This window comes from Lissotriton helveticus, chromosome 1_1, assembly GCF_964261635.1.
Source record: "Lissotriton helveticus chromosome 1_1, aLisHel1.1, whole genome shotgun sequence".
NCBI classification, from domain to species: Eukaryota; Metazoa; Chordata; class Amphibia; order Caudata; family Salamandridae; genus Lissotriton; species Lissotriton helveticus.
Genome location: NC_136057.1, coordinates 1,686,308,315 through 1,686,332,150, shown reverse-complemented (window position 1 = coordinate 1,686,332,150; position 23,836 = coordinate 1,686,308,315).

The following is a 23,836-nucleotide window of genomic DNA, read 5'->3' as shown; positions in this document are numbered from 1 at the left end:
GATAGTGTACTTTAAAGGCAGGCAATTCCAGATGAAAAATACCTAAATGCAGTAGTCCTATTGAGAAAATCAAAATCACAGCAGTGGAGATTGAGCACGCTATGCTGTATGTCATCAAATGTATGTCAGCCCTACTGTAGAACACGGGCACCAGATTGCCATGCTTCTCACCACCACATACCTTCGCAACAAAGTCAAGAGGCAGTTAGAAATCAATACCACGCCGAAAAGCCAACCGCTGTTTTACTTAACAACGGCCAAACCTTTCGACTTCTGGCAAGGCTAGCGTGGCAATTTTGTCACGATGCCAGCTAAATAAACAAAGGTATGACTCTGTCTTTCTGGAGAAGCGAAATACAACACTAAATTGCACCCACAAAATGTTTGCAGCGGTGTCATATATTAAGGAGCACTCACGGTAAGGGAGACCAGGAAGTCACGCCGCTCCATCCCGCTCAATATCACTATGCCAAGAACTCCATGCCACAAGAAAACTCTCTACAGTACACCATGCGCCCTTCTTCGCCGCCAGGTCGCGGTTGGAAGAGAAGCACAAGTTACTATCATGAAATCGCCGGTCCTGTCAAATGGAACCGAAAAAAGAAAGAGATAGCATAAAAAGATAGCCAAAATAAAAACCTGTCTTCTCAAAATGATATATTAAGCAGGGGTCGCTTCCATTATTTACTAACAGATTCCTACGCTCATCTGCGTTGTATTGCCCGCATTCCTTTTCGAGCATCAAGTTTTCATACCTCACTATAAAATCATTATCCTGGTCCCGGGGCGGCTGGCTGAGGCCCTGGGGTCGGGCGGCGGGGCACTGGCACTGCGGGCGTGTGGTGCTGCTACTGGCGGTGCCGTGGCAGGGAGAGGGCGGCGGGGGGGTGGGGGGGAGGAGGGGGCGGCGAAGCCAGTGTGGAGGCCTCTCTCCCCGTAGCTTCGCTCATCTCACCTCTCTCCGGGGGGCTCGGGGTGAAGTCCATGGCGGTGGCAGCTGTTGCGGTGCTCCAGCACAATGCCCGCTGCTGCTGCCGCCAGAATGAAGCTCCGGCTCCCAGTCCAGGCTCTAGCGCACAGCTTGCGATGGCAGAAGGGGCGGAAAAGACTGCAGCTGGGCTCCGAGGCGCTGGGCGGAAACCCCATCCGCAGTTTGTGCCGGAGAATGTGTGCTGCATCACCGTACTCGGCGCCGGCTGGGCAACAATGGCGGCAACAAAGCTTGCGACATTTTCGGATTTGGGGGCGTGTTTTGCTGTGCTGAGTGACGGACGACATCACTGTCTAAAGAACAGCAAAAATTACGCCCCCAAATCCGAAAAGGACGGGGCTACATCGGAGTGACGGATCTCTCCTCCAATGGCTGGCCTCCATTTAGGAAGCCAGCCAATGGAGAAGAGACGGGGCAAGGAGGCGGGATCTACTGAGCTACTGAGAGACATTAATTCTCCGGACCGGAAGCTGCTTCGCAGCTTAACGGTCCCTCGACCTAAAAATAAAAAAACGTACCTCGAGTTCGGATCCCCCGTCTTCTCTGCTCCTGCTCTCCTGCCACCGACAGCAACAGGAACAGGAAGCAGGCAGCCAGGATCCCTCCCTAAAGCCAATCACAACACTGCAATACATGTTCTCCATGCAGGCGGAGAAGGGAAACGTGTGCATGACTGGTTTGGGCAAACAGTCATTGCGCACTCAGGAGTGGGAAGACCACTCCTCCCCTTCCCTGCTACGTAAGCAGAGCAGCCCCACCGTCCAGCAAAGGAAGGAAACATAAAATGGTAAGAACTAAAAGTTATTACCATTTCATGTTTTTGGTTCTCGCATTGCAAGAAAGCAGTGGGGTAACACTCCTCTGCTATAGAGGAGGAGATGCCACTGCTAGGGGCTAGGTGTTATCACCTCGGCCCCAGGGTCTTTTAGGCCTTGTTTAAGTGGGTGTGAAAGGGCGTGGTGCTTGCATAAGCCTCACTGTGAGGCCACATTTCCCATAGGGGATTTTTTTAATGTAGATTATGGGCAGAGATGCAAAAGTTGGAACTAGGTTCAATTCCCAGCATCAGGTCAACATCCTGTGATTCTGGGCAAATAATTCAATCTCTCCTAAAATAAAAAATAAATTGGATCTTGTGTAATGCTGGGGCTCATGTACATTCTAGTCCAGTGCCTTTGTGCTGAGTTCACGCTATATAAAACAAAACAACAACAAAAATCATAAAAAATAACCAGCCAGATCCCAATAGGACTAACCAGATAGTCATCAATGAAAGGGAGGATCCTGGAATGTGGGTCAGTTTTTTGGAAGTGCCGGTCCTAATTGTGATCCCAATGCGACCATGCGTTAGCCAATACCTTTTGGTTTTACCAATTATAGGGGCTTTAAACAGTCCTCTTCATCTTTTGGTCTGTTATCGTGTCATTCATGTTTTTCTTCAGTCCACCACAATGTACAGCATGGGGTAAGGCGGGTATGGGGTCAATATATTAGTTTTTTAGTTAAAAGGGCAAAGCACCTTTCCCAACAACAGTGTTGTGCAAAAAGCATGACAAAACAAACAAGTATTGACAAATTCAAAAGGCTGATGGACACCATCATACTCATTGGCTTTGCCAATACTTGTTTATATTGTAATGAATTTTGCTACTCTTTAAAATAAACACCTTTTTGTTTCAACAAACACTATTGTCCATTTTTGTTTCAATCCAACAGCACACATTGGCCCATTAGTCTCTAGCATTAATGAGAACTATTTTAAGTGCAAATTTTGCAAAGGCAAAAAGCCATTACTCACAGTGACATTAGCCAATGGCTCAAGTAGGCTGACCCACTGCCCCATGCTGTGTGCGGCAGAACTAGGTGAATTATGTCACAACAGACTAATGGGTGAAGAGGGCCAGGCCCAAAAAAAGTGGGTGGGATGGGAGTGCTATGTATGGTTGTATGGATTTTGTGCCACATACTGTATCCTGTTATAGTGGCAACATGTGTAGGTACAACGCCCAGCGCTGGGACCACATGTGATAATGTGTACATATCTGGATGCTACACCTGCTGCATTGTTCTAATTTCTGGCAACAGGATCTGAAATATTGGTTTCAGTTGGGAAAAAGCCTTTACCACACAGTCATTACCACAACATGCATACCATGAAGTCATTACCACGCATGCCACCACAATGAATAGGCCTTAACATCGAATGTCATTACCACGCATGTCAATGTCAAGCATTTCTGTGTAAGTATATAGGTAAGTATATTGGTAAGTATTTGGAGATAGTTTATCCAGTTTTTAAAATAGTTGGGGTTATTTTTAACACTCAGATATTAATTAAAATTCCTGAGATTTAATGTACACACTAATGAAAATATTAATAATATTTTTATAAATGTTCTAAGAAATATGCAGCACTAAAATTTTGGAACGGGATGCAAAGGTAATTGGGGTATTGGGTGGGGGAGTGTATTAATACTCAGGTATGTATTTCTATACCCAAGTATTAATTTATACACTATTGTAAATATGTATAATCTTTTTAAACACGTGGTAAGAATAATTTGTTTCACTAACATTGAGGCACGGGATGCAAGAGATATAGGGGTAGTGGGTGGGGAAGTCTATTAATACTCAGGTATTCATTTAATTACTGGAGTATTCATTTATATAGTAATTTAGTATAAAATTAAAATTTCCTAACATAGGGGCCGATTATGATCGCGGACGGACTTTAGTCGAACCGCGACCCCTGAGGAGGAGGGAACGTCAACAAGGGCTGCGGCGTTCCCTCCGAGCATATTAGGATGTGACCGCCAGGGTGGCGGTCACATCCTCTATCTTTACCATTGCGGCAGGTGCAGCTTCAAGCTGCACCCGCCGTAAGGTTAAAAATGCATGCATCGCATTTGCATGCACAAAGCGGCAGGCACCGCGCAGTGCCTGCTGCTTTGAGCACGCAAATGCAGGGGGGTACTATGGTACCCCCCATGTGCACCCCCCACCCTCCCTTCACCCAGGGGGCCCGCAACGGGCCCCCGAAGTGAAAGTCTGTATGCTTTTCCACGGCGGATAAGCCGCCGCGGAAAAGCATGTCTGTCACACCATCCTAATATGGCTGGCGGTGTCTGATAGACACTGTCAGCCATGTTAGAGCTCGACCGCGACGGAAAAGCTGCTGACGGAATTCCAGACCGACCAGCCATCCTAATATGGCGGTGGGTCTTTGGAGGCTCCGCAGCGGTTTTTCCGCATCCTCCGGCCCGGCGGTGGCTTCCGCCGGCCCGGAGGAAGCGGAAAAACCGCAATCATAATCAGCCCCATAATTTCTAACACTGATAATTAGGCACAGGATTAAAGGGAGGAGTTTTGGTCGGGGAAAAGTATTCATACTTAGGTTTTAAGTTTAATACTCAAGTATTAATTTATAAGATGCATTTACATGTGCTTAGTAATTTGGAACACTAACATTTAGGCACATGATGTAAGGGATATAGGGGTATAGGACATGGAAGTGTAATAATACTCAGGTGTTATTTAATTACTTGAGCATACATTTTTACATCAATTAAATTGTTTACATATTTTAACATGACTGTTGAAAATTATAAAAAATATTTTATGAACACATAAATAAAATACTTTTGTAACTATTGTTAATCTAATAAAAAAAAGCAACAATTTTTTAAACAAAATATCATACATTTAAAAAAATCTGTTGAAAATGTAATACATATGTATTGATTTTTTTCTAATTTATTAAAAAGAAAAAAGAAATCAAAAGGTGTAACAATTTTTAAATAATTATTTAAGTCACTTGTATTTAAATGGGAGAAATTGACCTTTTACAGTTTTTACTTTCAGCCATGACGTACGCTGTTGTGCGTCTATTTTTACTGTCGTTTGAGCATGGCAGTGGAGATAGGAAGCAAGGAAGAGCTGCGGACAGGTAAGAACAACTTTATTTACATTTGAAAAGTATATAGTTGACTACAATTATTTGAAGTAGGAGGTACATTATAGTAAGGATGTAAGATGTATTATTTTTATGTTTATGACATTTTCATTTCCAAACAAGTTGCCATAGTATGCCCACGTTGGGATGGTTGTATTTTTTTTTCAATATACATTTTAAAAAAGTGATAAGGAACATTAGTAAGAAGTTCTTTAAACGTTTTTGATAAAGAATCGACATTTTTCATTTTTTGTGTGTTTTTGTATTTCAAACATACATTACATACTTGTTGTAAACCGTCCGGAGCACATGGACGGAGTTAATTTGAATTTCTTCCTTTTTAGGTCTCGCTGGTGTTAGCAGTGCGAAGCGCTGCATCCAGCGAAATACCTATTGTTGTTGACTTGCCGGGAATGTTGGACAGGGGAAAGGTACGCGCTTTCCCCCGGCGATTTCATCTCTAGGACGCGCACGTAGAGCCTTGCGCCGTGCACATCTCCTGTCACATTCCCAGCAAGTCAGCATCTCCCAATCGCGCGCGCGCACACACACAGCCACACTCACGCATGCACACACACACACACAGGCACACACACGCAGGCACGCACACACACACACGTGCCCACACACACACACAGGCACACACATGCAGGCACACGCTGGCACACACACACACCCTCCCCACCCTCCCAACCCACTCACCGGGCACACGTGGGGCCTCCCTCACTGGGCGGGGGGCGGGCATCGGCAATGTGCCCCGAAGCCCCCCCTCACTGGGTCTGCCGGACTCCTCTCATCCCGCGGTAGTGGCGGCTGCACGGGATTCGTAGGCGGCCTGCTCCCCACCCTTCACAGGAGCGCGGGGTTGGCTCCTGTCCGCTTCCTGTCTGTGCTGGTGGCCCCGCCCTCAAGCAGGCAGTCCCGAGCAGTCCCGCCTGGCTTCCTGTGTCTCGTTTTTTATATATCTTTATCCCAGGTCAGATCAGCAGCAGTCCTGAGCTCTCTGCTCCTGATCCCTTCTTCTCAGGCCGCTTGGAGGTAGGTGCATCTCCTCTGGCTCCCGAAAAAATGGCGGCAGGTGCAATGGATGAAACCGGCACCGCTGCCTCCGAGTGAACGCCCGGGCTGACTCACAAGGCCACATGTGTGCCCTGCCTCGGCACCCTGGGTGGTCTCAAGAAAGGTCCTGCTGCCTGTAGTGTGAAGGGAAGAGGACTTCCTCGGGGGTGAAAGCTGCGCAGGGTTCACAGAAGGCACAAGCCCAGCCCGAGGGCACACAAATCAGAAACACTTGTTGTTTCCTCACAAACGAAACATTCACGTTTACTGGCCGAGCAGCCTTGGAGTAAACGCGCATCCAATTTCAACCTTTTTATCGCTCGGTATTCCTTGAGGCGGAGATTTTTGTAATCGTTACCACACGCAGGGGCCGAGCCTTGGGCACAAACTCAGAAGAGGTGGAGGGGGTGTCGGGGAAGCGGGGCAGGCCTGGCAGTGTAACACGAGCAGAACACACACATCTCCGCAGCAGGCGCTCAACCAACTCAGCATGCGCCAGCAGCTCGTCCAGCTGAATGCAAAATATGCCTTCTGTTTCAGGTGAATTTATGTTAAGTTTGGCTTTTTCCAGAGTAAAAGCCAGTCCTTTGTTTATAATTTGCAATTCTGGAAGGGAAATAGTTCATGAGCACAAACACGCAAAAAGCTATAGCTGTTGCTGATTAACATATCATTTCTGTCTTTTTTCGCTGGAATAGACTTGTATTTGGTGAAATACACATCTAAGAAAAGTTTTGGAAACTCAAAAACGTCTTTTCTTTTTGTATTTGGAGTTAAATCTGCTGTCGCGATGATTCTCTATTAACAGCGTTGATATAAAACTATGTGCAAGGTAGGCACTAGCTAGTAGCGTCTTAATATTACCCAGTCCATAGTATTCACTTGATCAACCTCAGACGGATGGATGGCAGAGATGGCCCTACTCTTATTGAAAATCATGACCGTGTAAACACAAAAAACACCTGCTGCGAGTGTTAAACTCGCTGAGCCATCTTGCCAAAAATAAGACAGACGAGCTGATCCAAGTTAGCCACATAAACCCATCAGAAGAGAGTATTGTTTATTTTAGTATTTGTAGTGTACAGTCCTGTCCCTGGAAGGAGGCCAAAAAAGCATCTCGAAGGAAGGGGCCTTAAGCTCCCGGTGTCCGAGAGAGGGAGGGAGAGACGGAGCAGCCTGGTCGAGAAGTCTGCGACTCTTAAGAAAAGCTGCACAGCTTCCATTGATGGTGGATGGGAATCCCTATGGGGTGGGGTGTCCACATCAGGCACGGACATAGAGCTCAAATAAATGGAATGAAAAAGAGTGAAATGGTTTTATCTATTTATTACATTTATTTAGCGTTTCCCCCAAAATGTTTGTCTCGTGGCCCATCGCGCAGCTCTTAAGACCAGACACTACCAGCTGGGAAAAGGCAGGTGGAGTTTACAAACACTGGGGCTCACCCTCTGAAGACAAGCCCTGGCTAGGAGGACACTTATGTGCTGTGGGGTCTAGAGCCCAAGAATCGATCTGAGCTACCCTATGCCTGGTGCGCTTGGACTAAGCTTCGGCAGCATCATATGGCGAAGTTGATTCCCTGCTACACCCAAGCAGGCCTCCCCAAAGGACTGATTCTGTGGAGATGTATTGTAATTCGTAGATTTATATAGCGCGGCTTATCACCCATGAGGGTATCCAGGCACTGTCCATTGATCAAGTGATCTGCCCAGAATCACAGGATGTTGAGCCGACGCCGACGCTGGACCCTGGGTCCCTCCAGCTCCAATGACGGCAGCTCTGGTCGCTGCGCCACACCTTCTTCGTATGTGCTCATACTGCCTGCCTGTGAAGAGAGTGGGGGTACCTCTAGAACTGTCCATGGTGAATGCATAGTATCTTGGGCCTTTGTACACAGGGGCAGATTTACAAGCCCCTTGCGCCAAGTTTGCGTCACTTTTAACATAGGAAAAGTGACGCAAAAGTGGCGCAAGGGGCTTGTAAATCTGCCCCATATTGTTTAACAATGACGTAAGCCTACTGTTGGTCCTATCAATTTTACACATAAGGAAATGGAGCCAGAGAAGGGTAAAGTAATCTACCCAGGAGCACACCGCTTAGTCAAGTGGAGAAGCCGGGACTACAACAAGGGTTGCTGCTTCCTTTCTGGTGTGATCGGTGCCCTCAGAAGGAAGAACAGCTTTTGTGGAAATACAGCAAGTCAGCAGAATTTGCTCTTTGCCGGTGACAGCCTGGGAGCTGCCCCGTGGAATGGTTGTTGCTAATAACAGCCTGTATTTGAAAGGGCAATAGAGAGATTTGAATCAAATAAGGAGCGGAGGCAAAGGTCCTGGGAGCCGGTTGGGTCAGAAGCACTGGCAGAACCTGCTCGATGGGTCAGGGTTCGGAAGACAGCACGTCTGCAGCTGGAGTTACTTCCACCTCCTGCACAGACAAGGGGCTGCTGCATACCACTGCCCGCACTGCACACCAGTGCCCGCACTGCACACCACTGCCCGCACTGCACACCATTGCCCGCACTGCATACCACTGCCCGCACTGCATACCACCGTCCGCACTGCATACCACCGCCCGCACTGCATACAACTGCCGGCACTGCATACCACTGCCCGCACTGCATACGACTGTGTCCGCACTCTATCGCTTCTTCCAGGAAACAGCCATGTCAGTCTGAGAGGAGTCACTGTTTTACAACTTCTATTTACTATCAATATAATGAGGCATGTGGCAGCAGTTACATCAGAACATTCCGAGACCATTAGAGCTTTTGAATATGTTTGTTCACCCAGATATAATGCATCTCCCTTTCTTTACTCAAATGGTTATATGTTGTTACTACGAATTCCGTTGCAACGCATGCCTTTACCACGCATGCGTTACAACGGAATTCTTTTTTTACGCATAACCTTTCCCACGAATATTCCTTTACCACGCATAGATTAACAACGATTTTCGTTGTTAATTTATGTATGGTAAGGGCATATTCTTGGGAAAGGTTATACCCCTCCCCTGTACCCTTACGTGTTCCTCAGCCCCCAAATCTTCGTCTATTTACCCCTGCCCTTAACGCTCAATATTTTTGAATTTTTTAATTCCCCTTACCTCTTCACGTCGTTGTTTCTTCGCCTTGATCTTCCTTGATGACGTTCTACGTCGTAAAGAGGAAGCAGAAGTTTTTTTCTGTTTCCTCTCTAACAACGCCGATTGTCTCCATTTTGCTTTGTAAATTCTTTTTTATTCTCACTTTTTTTATTGGGTATGCCCCCATGCCCCCCTTTTAAATTTTTTTCCTTTACCACACATGCCTTTACTACGCATCTCGTAGTAAAGGTATGCGTGGTAAAGGCTTCCGTGGTAACCACGCATGTGTTCTAATGCATGCGTGGTAAAGCCTTTCGTGGAAACGGCTGCGTTGTAGTTGCCATTTCCCATTCCCCACCAGCCAACTCCATGAACGCCCTCTCCTGTGAATTTGAACAATCTCTAGATTCCCCCAGAAGGGGGTATACATGGGCTCCCACTACTTACATTCCCTTTACCCCAGATTTGCACCCACTTTTTGGGGCAGCCCCTACTTTCATAACCCACCTTCTCGGCCACCATACACCAGTCCATATCTTTCATCCCGTCTGGAGTGTCGGTGTTGTTGTAATCCCCCACAGTTGCGCAATGTTACGTTTGGCGAGAAACATCCCCAGCGATACCCAGTCCCTCTTGTCATTAGATAGCTGCTCTTTTATAGGACATTGCTAACTTTTCTTAAAATGTAAAGAACAGGTGAATGACCAGGGAACACTATGCACCCATTATGGAAGTGCTCTAAATGTGGGCACAACTTCACATAGACTTTCTGTTGTGTGGGAGTAAAGGGCTTACATTTCGTTTTACTTGCAGATCAAGCACTTTTTTAAACGGACAAGAGGATTCTCCGTCCTGTTGTATCCCCCGATGCCCTTTGCAGACCCACGTGCTTGCCATAAACTGCGTACAGAAATTGTGGCACACCACTAATTAAGCTTCTTCGTGTTAGACGTGTTTTTTATTTTACTGAATCCAACTCCACCCTCCAACTCCACCCTCCAAATCCAACTCCACCCTCCAACTCCACCCTCCAACTCCAACTCCACCCTCCAACTCCAAACTCCACCCTCCAACTCCACCCTCCTACTCCACCCTCCAACTCCCCCTCCAACTCCACCCTCCATCACTCAAGAACACCACCACATCACTCGGGGATGCTACCACATCACTCGGGGACACCCCCACATCACTCGGGGACACCACCACATCACTCAGCCCAACCACATCATCACTCAGCACCACAACAGCACTGTCCTTGCTTGCTACCAACAAGCATTGCCATAGCCAATAGGACTTGCATTAGGAAAGTGTAATCTATTGGCTTTGTAAATAAAAATGATATTAATTTATATATTTTCAAAGTCAACACATATTTAAAAAATGTGTCATTTACAATACCAATAGCTCACACTTTCCTAATGCGAGACCTATTGCATTGCAAATGCTTGTTTTGGATTTTCTTTTCCTTAAAATAAAAACTGTTTGGGATTTTGTACATGTTGGAACTTTAAAAAAAAAACTTTTTGGGGAGCATTCGCTTTGCACACCAACACAATTCCTTACATATACAGAGGTGTAAAACAGTCAAGGAATTGCGTGGATAATTACATAGTGAGAGCTCCTTCAGTGTAAAACATCCCACCTCCTGTCGCCCTCTCCCATCCCTGCGGTTTAGTTACTTCACAGCACCCATACCTGGATGTCATCTAACTATGTCTGTACTCATCCCAGTGGGCCCAGATCTTTTCCCATTTTTTGGGATATCCTCTGCTTTGATAAACAACCTTCTCTGCCAGCTGGCACCAGTCCATGTCACGTTCCCAGTCCCTCACCCTTGGTGGAGACGCTGCTCCCCATGCCTGAGCAATGTTTTGCTTCACTATTGCTGAAGCCAGCATAAGCCAAACTCCAAGGTATGTGGGCCACCACTCCTCCCTGATATTCCCAGGATATGCCACCTTGCTTCTAGTGGGACTTGGAGGCCCGTGGCTGCAGCCATAATCCTGGTCACTCCCTCTCAAGAGCAAATGATACTAGGGCAGGCCCAAATGATATTAAAGAAGTATCCCACCTCCTCGCACCCTCTGGTGCAATGATCGGAGTCACAACTGCTCCAGCTAGATTGGAGTGTTCTAGAGGTGTATGACCTGTGCAAGATGCGGATCTGAACCAAGCGGAAGCACAAACAATTGGCAATCACTCTAGGACATTGCAGTGCCTCCGCCAAATGATCACCCTCCAGAAGCCTTACATCTGTTTCCCACACGTCTCTTGGTGGGCACAGAAGGTCTGGAAGATTGTAAATAAGTTTCCGGACGGAATAAGAGATGGCTTTTTCCTTCATCAGATCTAGAAGAAGTCGGTCTTCAAGGCGAGAGTACTCGGGTATCTGTTCCCCTTCTGGCAGGTGGCAGCACAGAGCATGCTGCATATGTAAATACTGTAAACACTCGGTATCTGCTGTCTGGTATTTGGTCTTTAGATTGTCAAACAAGATCATTGCCCCATCATGTCAGATATCCCCAAGGAGATCAGAAACTATTAGGCTCCAACCGCTGAAGCCTTGTAGGCGTACCACTTCTCGCAGCCCATCACGGCCCAGAGAGGAGTCTGGGCTGTCAGTTTGTTATCCCATCCCAACAGTTTGTTCGCCTCCCACCACGCTTGCACTACTGCCTGCGTATGGGTTGGGAGCTCTTTCTCACAGTTTTCTGATAGAGCACTGATGGATAGCCTGTCAATCCCATGGCGTACCGGACCAGCTCATATGCCGGTTCCGTGGTGTCTGTAAACACCCAGCCGTTGAGGTTTATCAATTGGGATGCCAGGTAGTTGCACCTGATATCTGAAACTGCTAAACCGTCCTTGTATACTCTTCGCTAAAGTTTTTGCAGCGCTATTCGCCATGTACCCCCCTTCTAGAGCAAGTTACTGAGTTCGGAATCAATCATCTGGAAGACGTTGGTTGGAATTTTGTAGGGGGTGTTCTGGAGCACGTATAATAAATGTGGGTAGGCCATCATTTTAAAGGGATGCCCTGAATCATCAAGGAGATCGGCAGCCACCTCCAGGGGGTAACGTCCTCCCTCAACCTCCTTAGCTGCGGGTGTATATTGAGTGATACAAATTCCCCCTCTGAGTGAGCGATATGGATACCCAGGTATTTGAACTCTTCTTTCTGTACCAACTCTGCACAAGCGGATGTCGGGTGGGGGGAGTTCACCGGCCAGCGGAAACACCAGGGATTTATCCCAGTTTATCAGATATTCGGAGTAGCTTCCAGACAGCCAGAAGCTGTGTATGAGTCGATGGATTGACTGCCAGGACTTATGCACATATAATAAAACATCTGTGTATGTTGGAACATTTTTAAAGACTTTCGTTGATTATGGATTGTTTTTCTGGTTTTGGACATCTACATTGGATTTTGCATGGGAATGGAGTATACTTCATTTTTGGAACAGTGTTTGGGAATGGCATTTTGGATGATCCTTTCTTCAAACACTGGATGGATGGTTTGTATTTGAAAAGGAATTAGTTTTTCATTTTTACATATTTTTCAGGCTATGGACTTTGGTTAGGATGTTGTATACACATTTGGATAGTTGGAATGTAAAAGACTCTTGGTGATAGGTGGAGTTAAAACGCTGCCAAGAGTTGAAAAAAGAAGACATCTACAGATAGGAGGCAACTGTTACATTTTAGAAAAGAAATGTTTACAAAAATGGCAATTTGAAATTGAGTGTTGTTAAAACAGGCAAGTAATGGGACAGGGTGTCATTGTTAGTAATGTAAGATTTAGGCAATATTTTCTAGGTAGTCTTACGTACCAATCAAAGAAAAATCTTTGATCCTTGCCAATAGTCTTTCTGACATTTCTATTATTCCCTTAGTTACCCAGTGGTTCAGACTATCTGTAAAAGATTGAGCAATTCTCATTTCCTGGAAACTCTGATACATCTTGAAAATTTCCAGTAAGTGATATGGGTTTGGGTGGTGTTTGCCAATAGATCGGTTGAAGGAGTTGGGCATTGTTAGTCTTCGCACCCCCCTCTAAGCAGGTGGCGTAGTAGTTCCACCAGTCAATAGGGAACCTTGGCTTCCTCCTGTGAACCCACATGCTTAGATCGGTAATACAAGTGTCTTCAAAACAATTTAGTAAGGGTGCCAATTTCTCCTCGTTTTGTGTGAAAATAGTCAGATTCAGTAATTGATGTGTAGAACTCGTCTACACACTCATGAGGTATGAAGCATAAGGCAGTACATTTTCGTGATTCAAATTACTGTTAGATATATAGGGCCCGATTATGACTTCGGTGGTCCGTCCGGCAGACCTCCATTGTGGCAGTTCGGAGTATGCAGGCAAGTGTGCAGCATCCTGACCGCCGCAATACGAGTTAACTGCCGGGCTGGTGGTATTGCAGCGGCAATGCCATGGCTGTGGCATACTTCAGCTCATAGAAAGCCTGAAGCACATGCTGCTGTTGCGACACCGCCTTTTGCACATCAGTGCACTTTGAACCATGCACAATGTCGTGCACGGCACACAGTGCACGCATGACAGTGCAAGAAGAGGGGGGGCACAATATGTGCCCTCATGCACACTTTACATGGGCTACAACACCCTGTGCCCCTGTTTGGGACCCCTTTCCACCGACCTTTTCATGGCGGGCCCTGCCATGAAAAGGTCGGCAGTGCGGCAGGATGTAACCTGCATGGTGGTGCTGACATCAGCACCGCTGCCAGAGACTACCATTTTCCCCACTGCCACCCAGTCAGGATCTAGTATCCTGGCAGTGGTCTTGCACCGGGCTTGTGGTGGTCCGACCGCCAACCTCATAATCAGGTGGTTAGACCACCGAGGAGTCATCGGTCGAACCGCCACCATGGCTTCAGCAGTCTTGGGACCGCCTTACTCATAATCAGGCCCTTCATTCTCAAGTAAGGATGTTTTTTAAATTTTACGCCAATATGCCTGAGAAAAGTGAAACAAACATCCTTGAATTTGGGTGTAATGTACAAATGGTGTTAATCATTGTTAATTCAAAATCAATGATCGCTTTTCAAGGACTATCTCAGGTTTAGGTTTTATCACTGTCAAAAATTCAGTATATGTTGAAGATTGTTTTTCTGGGAGTAAACTGTATAACCCCTTCGCAGCTGGGGGAGTCCCCCGCTGTGCTGGGGGGCGGGGGGGCGTACAGCGCCCCCATGCTCATGACGAGGTCAGCTCGTCATGAGCCACGGCCCTCCGGTGCTCATGACGAGCTGAGCTCGACATGACCGTGCCCGTTCCAATGGAACGTTCAGCACAGCAGGGGAATCAGCCCAGCGTGCGAGCGTTCCACGGAACGGGCACGGACATGACGAGCTGAGCTCGTCATGAGCACCGGAGAGTTGTCGATCATGGCGAGCTGAGCTCGTCATGAGCATCCAAGAGGATAATAATGGTATGGTTGTGTTATTTATTTGAGCATGAATAGTGTATATTTGGGTGAATGGATGGGGTATGGATTTAAATGTACCATTCATCATCACTATTCTCAAGTGTGACCAGGTTATGGGATGTTGCAAAAATTAGCCTTTTTTAGGGTTTTGTTGTCATGCAGTAGAAAAGTATAATTAGAGAAAGTAATAGTTAAATCTAGGGGAATAATAATATCACAAAAGGTCTGTGGGGTCACATGTTGGGGATTACTTGCCTGTTTTTATCTCTGGATCATCCTTCTAAGGTTGGGAATTGTGCGCATACTAATAGCTAAATGAATGGGAATGTTTTGTGCTACCTCCCTCAAAACTGCGCCACAGGGTTCACTGGAGGTGGATGCAAGATTTTTTTATTTGTTGGATATTTTCTCGTACGTCTATCTCCATTGCAGATGCAGCAAGGTTATGCTCAGAGGTGCTTTCAACACAGTCACCTAGAGTTATCGCTCTTCCTGTTCAATGGGATAAAAAATATTGCAACGGCCTCTAATGACTCCTGAGCTCAGTCAATCTATCCTTGCAATAAAGATAGCCACCATATTTCAGAAGTTGGTTTCCCCTCCTTAATTTTACATTCATAGCTTGTCTAGCTGCAGCAATTATTTTTGAACCTGTTGTCAAAAAAGAAACAGAAAGAAGTATGTTACTGTGTTTTTAGTATTGTTTTCATTTTTGTAAACTGTGACTTTGCCTGTTTGGAAAAATATGCAAGTGGTTTTGTTAATTTTGCCTTTCTGTGGGGAAAACGGACACATTAGATACCCTCTGGAAATTTTCAAGCTGCATTGTTGATTAGCATTTTTTACCTAGGGAAAAATGTACTTGGTTAGAGAAGGAGAAATGTAAAGGTGAGATGTATTTACCTGTACTGTAGTCTGACTTGGTACTTTAGAAGGAGGACTGCTTTCCTCAGCATTTGGACTGTCTGTTTAGCACTGAAAGAAAATAAACCAAACTTTTTCTCTAGTATTTTATTCACCCACATTCACATTGTGCAGAACCTGCCCTACATTTTGACCCCAGCAGAGTTAGAATGTTAAATTTGACTACACTACTGTCTAACACCTGCCCTGATGAATACTCCCCAGTGGAATTTGAATAGTAAATTTGCCCCCAGTCACTGTCTAGCACCTGCCCTAAGGGATTGTGGTAAATTAAATTTACTTATTACCTCATTTCTGAATTTCTATGCTTAATAAATCATAATTTCTTGTCAATGCAAAGCGAGGAGTCCGTGGTGCTCAAATGAAGGAGGAGGAGACCAATAACTCGAGTTAAGGGGAGCGCTTCCAGCGCCAAGCGGGCACAGGAGCAATCTCTCAAGTCTCTCTCTTGAAGTGGGTGTCTTTATTTTCAACAGCAGGACATTTATACAGTCTTGGTCATGAGGCAAAATAGAGGAACAAACAGGTCATGGCAGATAGAGGAACAAAAATTAGCAAGAGGAGCAGATTGTGAAGAAATGGGGGCGTGTCTTAGGCTCCGTGAGGGGACTTGCGATGTGAAACAGTCTGACAGTTGGAAGGGGGAGGCTTCCTCATTTGGGGTTTGTGCTCGTGCTTCATGTCAAAAAGAGGAACTATCTTGTGTAAAACAGAGACCAGCTGCTCTCTGGCTTGCAGTAACTATTTCTTAAAACAGGAACTATCTGCTGGTTGTGGGAATTGGCTGAAACACAGGAAGGGGTGGTCAATGAACTAAGATGCCAGGTGCAGGGTGTCTTACAGTTAAGAACAGGAACTATCTGCTGCTGGTTCCCAGAATTGGCAGAACCACAGAAATGTGTGTGTTCACAGTGTACAACCTTGTGCTTCCTCTTTCAGTTGGGGGTGGTCACAGGGCAGTTGGTGTGACAGGCTGAGTTACCAACAATGGACAGGGTGTGGCTGAGTCTCTGGCACAACTGGGGGAGGGCACACAGACAGGCTTCTTGGAATTGGCTCGACCACAAGGAGTAGGGGGTTGTGCAAGATTCAATGGGGATGTGAAGGACAGTTTTCAGACAAGTTTGCTGAGAGCATGTCACACACAAAATGGGTGTTTGTCTGAGAAAAATGGCTGTCAGGCAGAAACAGGGAAATGATGGGGCACAATTGTCAATTTTATTTCCACATTCCCTCCTTGCCCCAGAGTGTACCTACATTATATCTCAATTTGCATGAGATCATTTATACATTCTTGTAACATGATTCTTTCCCTTTCTCTCTGCTGGAAAAGTGGTTTAGGAATGCATTTTGCAGCGCATAGACCGCACAGGGCAGGACCACATTGGATGCAAAGGCAGCATCCAGTTATTAATAGGAATATTATACCTGCTGCTGACAGCAGTTGCCATCCCCAGGACGATCTGACATGGGGCACTAGGAGGTCTCGGTGGTAAGTGGATGGGGCCACAAAGACAGGGGGTAACAGGAATGCTATATAGCAAGTTCCCCCCCAGTTCAAGGGCAGCTGCACATAGGCCGTTTGGCCACAGATGAAATAAGTATGGCGAGATGCTAGTAATGAGGACTTTCATCTGTCTTCAAAACTTATAGTGGTATGACAGTCACTGTGTCCTAATGGAACAGAGCCATTTTTCTGGATGCACAGGTGTCCTTTTACTGGTGAGACCGAGATGGAAGGGCGACCAGCATTCTTTTTAGGTTTGGTATTTAACATCTTGTAGGACATGGTCATGTTCCCTTGCTTGTATTCTTCACTTTCTAGGACTGTACCTGTCGCCTGAGGATCTCCCTCCTTATTAGGGTAACAGGCAGTATTGAGTACCATGTTTAAATCCCCCCAAGGCCACCCATTCTTGCATGAATTATTTCCGTCAGGGCAGGAGGTGGGGGTAGTATCATCAGCTGTTATTAGGGCGAACCAGGCTTCACAAGTTCCATTATAAGAGAATGGGAAAGGAAAAAGAGGCATCCCTCCCTTTTTCTGATGAGGTGGGATGCGGCCACATATCCAACAATTGGTGCTATTACTGGCCTGCTGAGTGTGGTGTAGCATCTGTATGAAGGTATTGTTTCGCAAGGCTAGTCTATGGGCTTGTTCATGAGGGGGTAGGTCGTGATAGGTGTGTTCCTGAGTGCTGTTGGGTGTATGAGAGGTGTGTTGTGTTGGAGGAAAAACAGTGTGGAGAATCCAACCAAGACACGTCATAACTGCCATGAGGAAAAATAATACTGTCAAACATATAATAGGACCATTATGTCTTTTTCTAGAGTTCATTTTTTCTTTCTCCCACATAGTCAAGGTGTTAAAATCCATTCCCATGCTCCAACCGCTTCACCACTGGACCGACACCCAATGGACTTAATTAGCCAGAGTCCGAATGGCAGACCTTAACTTTGATTTGTAATCCTGTTGTGGGGTTAGTTCCAAAGGCAATAAAGATTGTTCAGTCACAATGTCAGTGGGATTGGCAGGGCCATCAGCAACAGTGTCTTTTTGTCCAAAATGTTTCCGGCAGTGGCTTGCGTGGAGCCAGCCCTTCCTGCCCTCGACCTTCACTGCTGTCCATGTTGTTAGTAGTACGAGTCTTGGCTTCCTCACGAGGACCCAGTCCCCGGGTCGGATGGCGTGTTCTTCCGGGTTGGTTTTGTCAGGGAAGGTGGCAGCAACCTGAGAACGACAAGATTGGAGTGCAGACATCAAGGAAGCCAGGTAGTCTCAGCATAGTACTGTCAACATCAGTTATTCTTTTAGGCCTTGGCGTACCCCACATATTTGGTGGTCTGCCAAAGACCACTTCATATGGAGATAAGCCAGTTCTGGAATGGGCTACCATACGCATGTAAAAGAGGGCAACCGGTAAGGCTACCATCCAGTCCACGCCTTTGTCAGTGCATATCTTGGCCAATTTTGTCTTCAAAGTTTGGTTGTGTCTTTCTACTAGACCTGCTGCCTGAGGATGTCTTACACAGTGAAACTTTCAAGTGTACCCTAACAGAAGAGACACTTGCTTCATGAGTTCAGAGGAAAAAGGTTGGCCGTTATCTGAGTAGATGACACGGGGCAACCCATACCTCGGGAAAAACTCTCTAACTAATTGTTTAGCAGTTGTCGTTGCAGTGTAATCTGGGACGGGATAGGCTTCTGTCCATCTGGTCAGAGCACACACTACAACTAGTACATACTTGTGACCTCTACATCTCTCCATCTGGATATAGTCCATCTGGAGAACTTCAAATGGATGGTCAGGGGGTTGGAATCCTCCCTGTTCCACCTTTGTGCCTTTTCCTGGGTTGAACTGATTACAAATCATGCACGTTTTAACTTTTTGTTTGGCTGCAGTTCTCAAATGTTTGTTGTGCCATATATTTTGTATGCTGTCTAACATTGCTTTTTCTCCCAGATGCGCTGGTCCATGTATGGTGTTTACCATAACCTGTACCATGGCATCCGGTAGAAACCATACTGCTCTTTCAGGTGTCATCCAGCCTTGATCTGTAAGGACCCCTCCTTTTTCCTTCCATTCTAGCAGTTCCTGTGGTGTGGCGTGACTTTGGACATCCTGGATGTCAGAAAAGGGGTCTCGTATTGTATATTGGCGGTGTGGTATACTTAATTCTGTGTTTGCTGCTAACTTGGCTGCACTGTCTGCAGAATCATTTCCTTTTGATATTTCATCTGTTCCTTTTGTGTGCGCTTTACATTTTAGCACTGCGATTTTCTCTGGTAACTGACTGGCCTCTAAGAGGGCAGTGATGAGTGTAGCATGCTGTATTCTGGACCCATGTGATGTGAGAAATCCTCTCTCTCTCCACAATGTACCGAAGTTGTGTACAACTCCAAAGGCATATTGTGAATCAGTGTAGATGTTAACTGACTTTCCTTTTGCTAAGTGACATGCTCGTGTTAGGGCTATGAGTTCTGCTGCCTGTGCCGACAGTATCTCTATCTTGTGTGCTTCTAAAGTGTCTGTACCATTTGTGAGGGCATAGGCTGCTGCTAATTCTCCTGTGGGGAGTCTCATACATGAACCATCAACAAAGAGTATAATTTCTGCCTTAGCAAGGAGAGTATCTTGTAAATCTGGTCTTGGTTTGGTCACTAAATCAATTATGTCAATACAATCGTGAATTTCTTCAGTAGGAGAGGTCAGTGGCAACAGTGTTGCTGGGTTTAAAATGTTGCAGCGTCTAATCTCAATGTGTGGCTGAAAAAGTGTCATCTCATATCCGGTGAGTCTGGCTATTGTCAGATGCTGTGTTTGTGTTCTGTTTAACAGAAGTTCTACAGCGTGTGGGACCTGAACTATCAGATGATGTCCCAATACAATAGAATCGCTTTGTCTAATAGCTTGTGCAGTAGCTGCTACTGATTTTAGACATGCAGGCAATGCTTGTGCTACTGGATCTAATGTGCTTGAAAAATAACCACATGGTTTATGTTTGTCTGCTTGAAGTTGGGTCAGAACTGATAGTGCTGTACCTGAGTTTTCTGTTACAAATATTGTAAAATCTTTGGTGTAATTAGGTGTTGCCAGCACTGGGGCTTGACACATAGCTTTTTTAAGAGACTGAAAGGCTTGCGTGTGTTCATCTGTCCAGGGTAATTGTGGAGTAGCTCCAGCTTCGAGTGTTGTCAGCTGCACTAATGGTTTGGAAATGAGTGCAAATTGTGGGATCCACTGTCTACAATATGAGGTGAGACCAACAAAGGCTCGAACTTGTTTCTGTGTTGTTGGTTGTGGTATTTGTAGTATGAGCTGGATGCGTTCCTGTGTAAGCTGCCTACCCTCCTTTGACAGCAAGTGCCCTAAGTATGCCACTTGCTGTAAACAAAATTGAAGCTTACCAGGGGAAACTTTATGGCCATTTGCAGCTAGGAATTCTAGTACTAGTAGTGATGCTTCAGCACATGCTGCGTCAGATCTGGCCGTAATGAGGATATCATCAACATATTGTAGTATGGCTGTATCCGTGGGCATTTGAACAGTATCTAGTTGTCTTTTTAATGCTTGGCTATATACGCTTGGACTCTCTGTGAAACCTTGAGGAGCTCTTGTGAATTGGAAACTTCGTCCTTGTAAGGAGAAGCCAAAAAGGTATTGACTGTCTGGGTGAATAGGTATGCTAAAGAATGCGTTTTTCAAGTCAATGACTGAAAAATGCGTTGCTTCCGCATCTATGGCTGTGAGTAGGGTGGAGATGTCTGGAACCACAGGGTGTTGTGGAACGACACATTTATTGAGCTCTCTCAAATCAACCACTAGTCTGTAGACAGGTGGTGTTCCTGGTTCCACTTTTTTATGAACTGGTAAAACAGGGGAATTGCAAATGTTAGAAGTTGTTTCCTTAATCACACCTGATTGTGTTAGGTCCTGAATAATTAACATTAATGCTTGTTCAGCCTGAGGTGGAATTTTGTATTGCCTTATACGTGGTAGTTGGGCTCCCTCTTTCAGTGTAACATTGTGAGGTGTTATTTCCATACATCCTACTGTGGTGGAATCAGTGGCCCACAGGGTGTGTGGCAAATCTTTCAAACGCTCATCTAATTCTCTACTTGTGTAGGGGCCCTTGAAATCTCGCAGAAATAGTCTGACATCTGTAGGTGAGCAAACAATGACAGCTCCTAATTCTTTCAATGTTTTTATACCAAGCAAGTTTTCTGGACATGATTTTGTCAATATAAGATCTGTAGTTGTCATGAGGGGACCAACCTGCAAGGGCAGTGGCTTTGACGTGACGTTTGTCACAGGTTGTCCCGAGAAACCCAGAGAAATACTTTTTGAACCCGAGAGAGGAGCCTCTGGGACCTCTTGATGGCTTATTGTTGTTTTACTGGCCCCAGTGTCTAGTAGAAATTTCCTGTCCTCCCCAAGAAGTCGGACCTCTATAAATGGACCTGTCTGATCTACTGGAATGGGGATTAGGGGCAGTTTGTCATCTTCTCTCTCTGGGCAACATCATGAGAAATCTGGGTAATATTCAGTGTAGGCGCTGTCTATAATATTCATTTGGGCCATTTGTGTTGTCAGTGGAACTGAAGGTGTTGAACTGTCTAGGGAACCATTCTGTTTTGGCTGATATGGGCGTGGCTGTGTCTTACCAGTAGCCAAATTGTGCTTTAAGACTGGGCAATCTTTAACGAAGTGTCCCATCTTCTTGCAATAATTACAAGTGCTTTTTATATTTGTCTGGCTACTTGGTGTCTGTTGACGCTGGGGTGCAGTTTGGGCTACTAATGCTTTCATCTTTGTGTCTTTCATGCGTTTCTTATAATTTTCTTCTTCATCCCTAATGCGATTTTGGTGATATTGTAGCATTTGTAACACCTGTGGAGGTGTATGTGCTTGCCAGGTACTTTCTACTTTTAGTACTCTGTCCTTAATGGCTGGCAAGGCGTTATCTACTAATTTGGAAACAAACAGATGCGGGTAAGCTTCACTTGTCGGCGTAAGGCCGCTATTTACCGCAAAACACTTTTCAAGTCTGGTGTAATAATCTCCAATGTCTTCACCATGTTTCTGTTTGCAGGAGGAAATGGCATCCCAGTCCTCCTTTTTCACTGTTAGTAACTCTGGTAGCACCTTTAAAATAGTGCCAGGAAGTGCTTTTAGTCTGTCTCCTATACCTTGACCTGCTACTCTAGTATTTTCGTCATTCTGAAGTTCAGTCCATCTAATGTGTTCACCTGCTACTTCCCAATGTTTTTCTCTTAGTTTGTCATATATACCTGATGGCAACAATAATTTCAGAATTGCTGTGATATCAGAAAGAGTATATGTTCCCATCATTAATACATCTCCTAATTCCTTAAAGAATCCAGCAGGATCCTTTGAGTGGGAGGGAACCATCTCTTTCATCCTTAGTAACTCAAGTTTTGTCAAGGGTACATAAATGAAGACGCGTTGTAGCGCTCCATTTGTGTCAGCTCTGGGGTGGACCTCTCTCATGGGGAACTGGCGTGTTTGAGGGAGTCTATTAGTTGATCCACACGTATTATTGAAAGATTTATATTCAGTCTTTTTCTGGTATTTCTGTCTAAAATCTATAAATGTGTTGAGAAAAACTGAACTATTGTGGAGGAACATGTTATCAGCGCAGTCAGACAGAAAATCTTCGAGTCTTGGATCATGTTTAAAATGAGTGTCATTGAGTGTGATGAGATGTTAATGTTTTCAGGTGCAGATGGCAATACAGGATAAAAACCAGTAGAAATGGCTGATTGTTCCCTTTTATTCCTTTCACTAACTACTTCTTTCCCTATTTCTTGTAACTGTTCTTTCTTGGCCTGCTCTGACATTCTCTTACCCTTTTCAACTTTATGCAATTCCTTCTGTTGCCTCCTATGGGCTTCTTTTCTCCATAACTCTACTGAGTCACTCTGTGACTGGCGGACTCTCTTTTTCTTCCATAACTGTTCCTCTAATTTTATAATACATTCCATGTCAAAAGTACCATTTTCAGGCCATCTATATCTGTGTTCTAGGTCTTTAGTATAATCCACCCATAAATCACAATAAATAAGTGCACCGACACCATGTTTTGCATACATGAAGTGTCCTGGAGTATCCCGAGGAGGAAGGGGAATTTCCTTCTCAAGAATACTCCTTTTGGTTGCCATCTTACGTATTTTCGAGAAAATAGGCATGATGGCAAGACTTTTAAAGATTTTAGAAGTGAGAAAAACACAAACAGAACAAATATCTTTACCGTATCCACGAAAGAGGTGAGTCCGTCTTTTATACTAGTTTAGTAGTCCTCACAAAATAAGTGAGAAACACACAAAAACATGTATCTTTACCGTGCCCACAAGGGAGTGAGTCCGTCTTATATACTAGTTTAGTAGTCCTCACAAAATAAGTGAGAAACACACAAAAACATGTATCTTTACCGTGCCCACAAGGTAGTGAGTCCGTCTTTTATACTAGTTTTAGTAGTCCTCACCAAAGATAGGTGAGAAACCAACAAAAACGCGTATCTTTACCGCCCCCACAAAAGCTGTGGGTTCGTCTTTATACTTTTCAGCAGTACTCACCGAAAAATAACTGGAAGGCCTCTTGAAGATTTTGGAAAAACGCGGCGCGCAGTTTCAAGGTGGGATTTGTAGAACCTCGGACTCGTCTGCTTCGCAGGTTGGGCTTTGGTTCAGGACGTTCCGCTATTTCCTCACCGCCTCGTGTGGATGCTGGGCCGCAGTCGGTCCCCCTCTTCGCCTCGAGGGAGTTAGCGGGAATTCCCCGCGTTGTGCACTTTTGAAGTCCGTCAACGGTCAGGAGGGGACAGTACCGGGTCCAATATCGCCGGCGCGTGGGGGAAAGG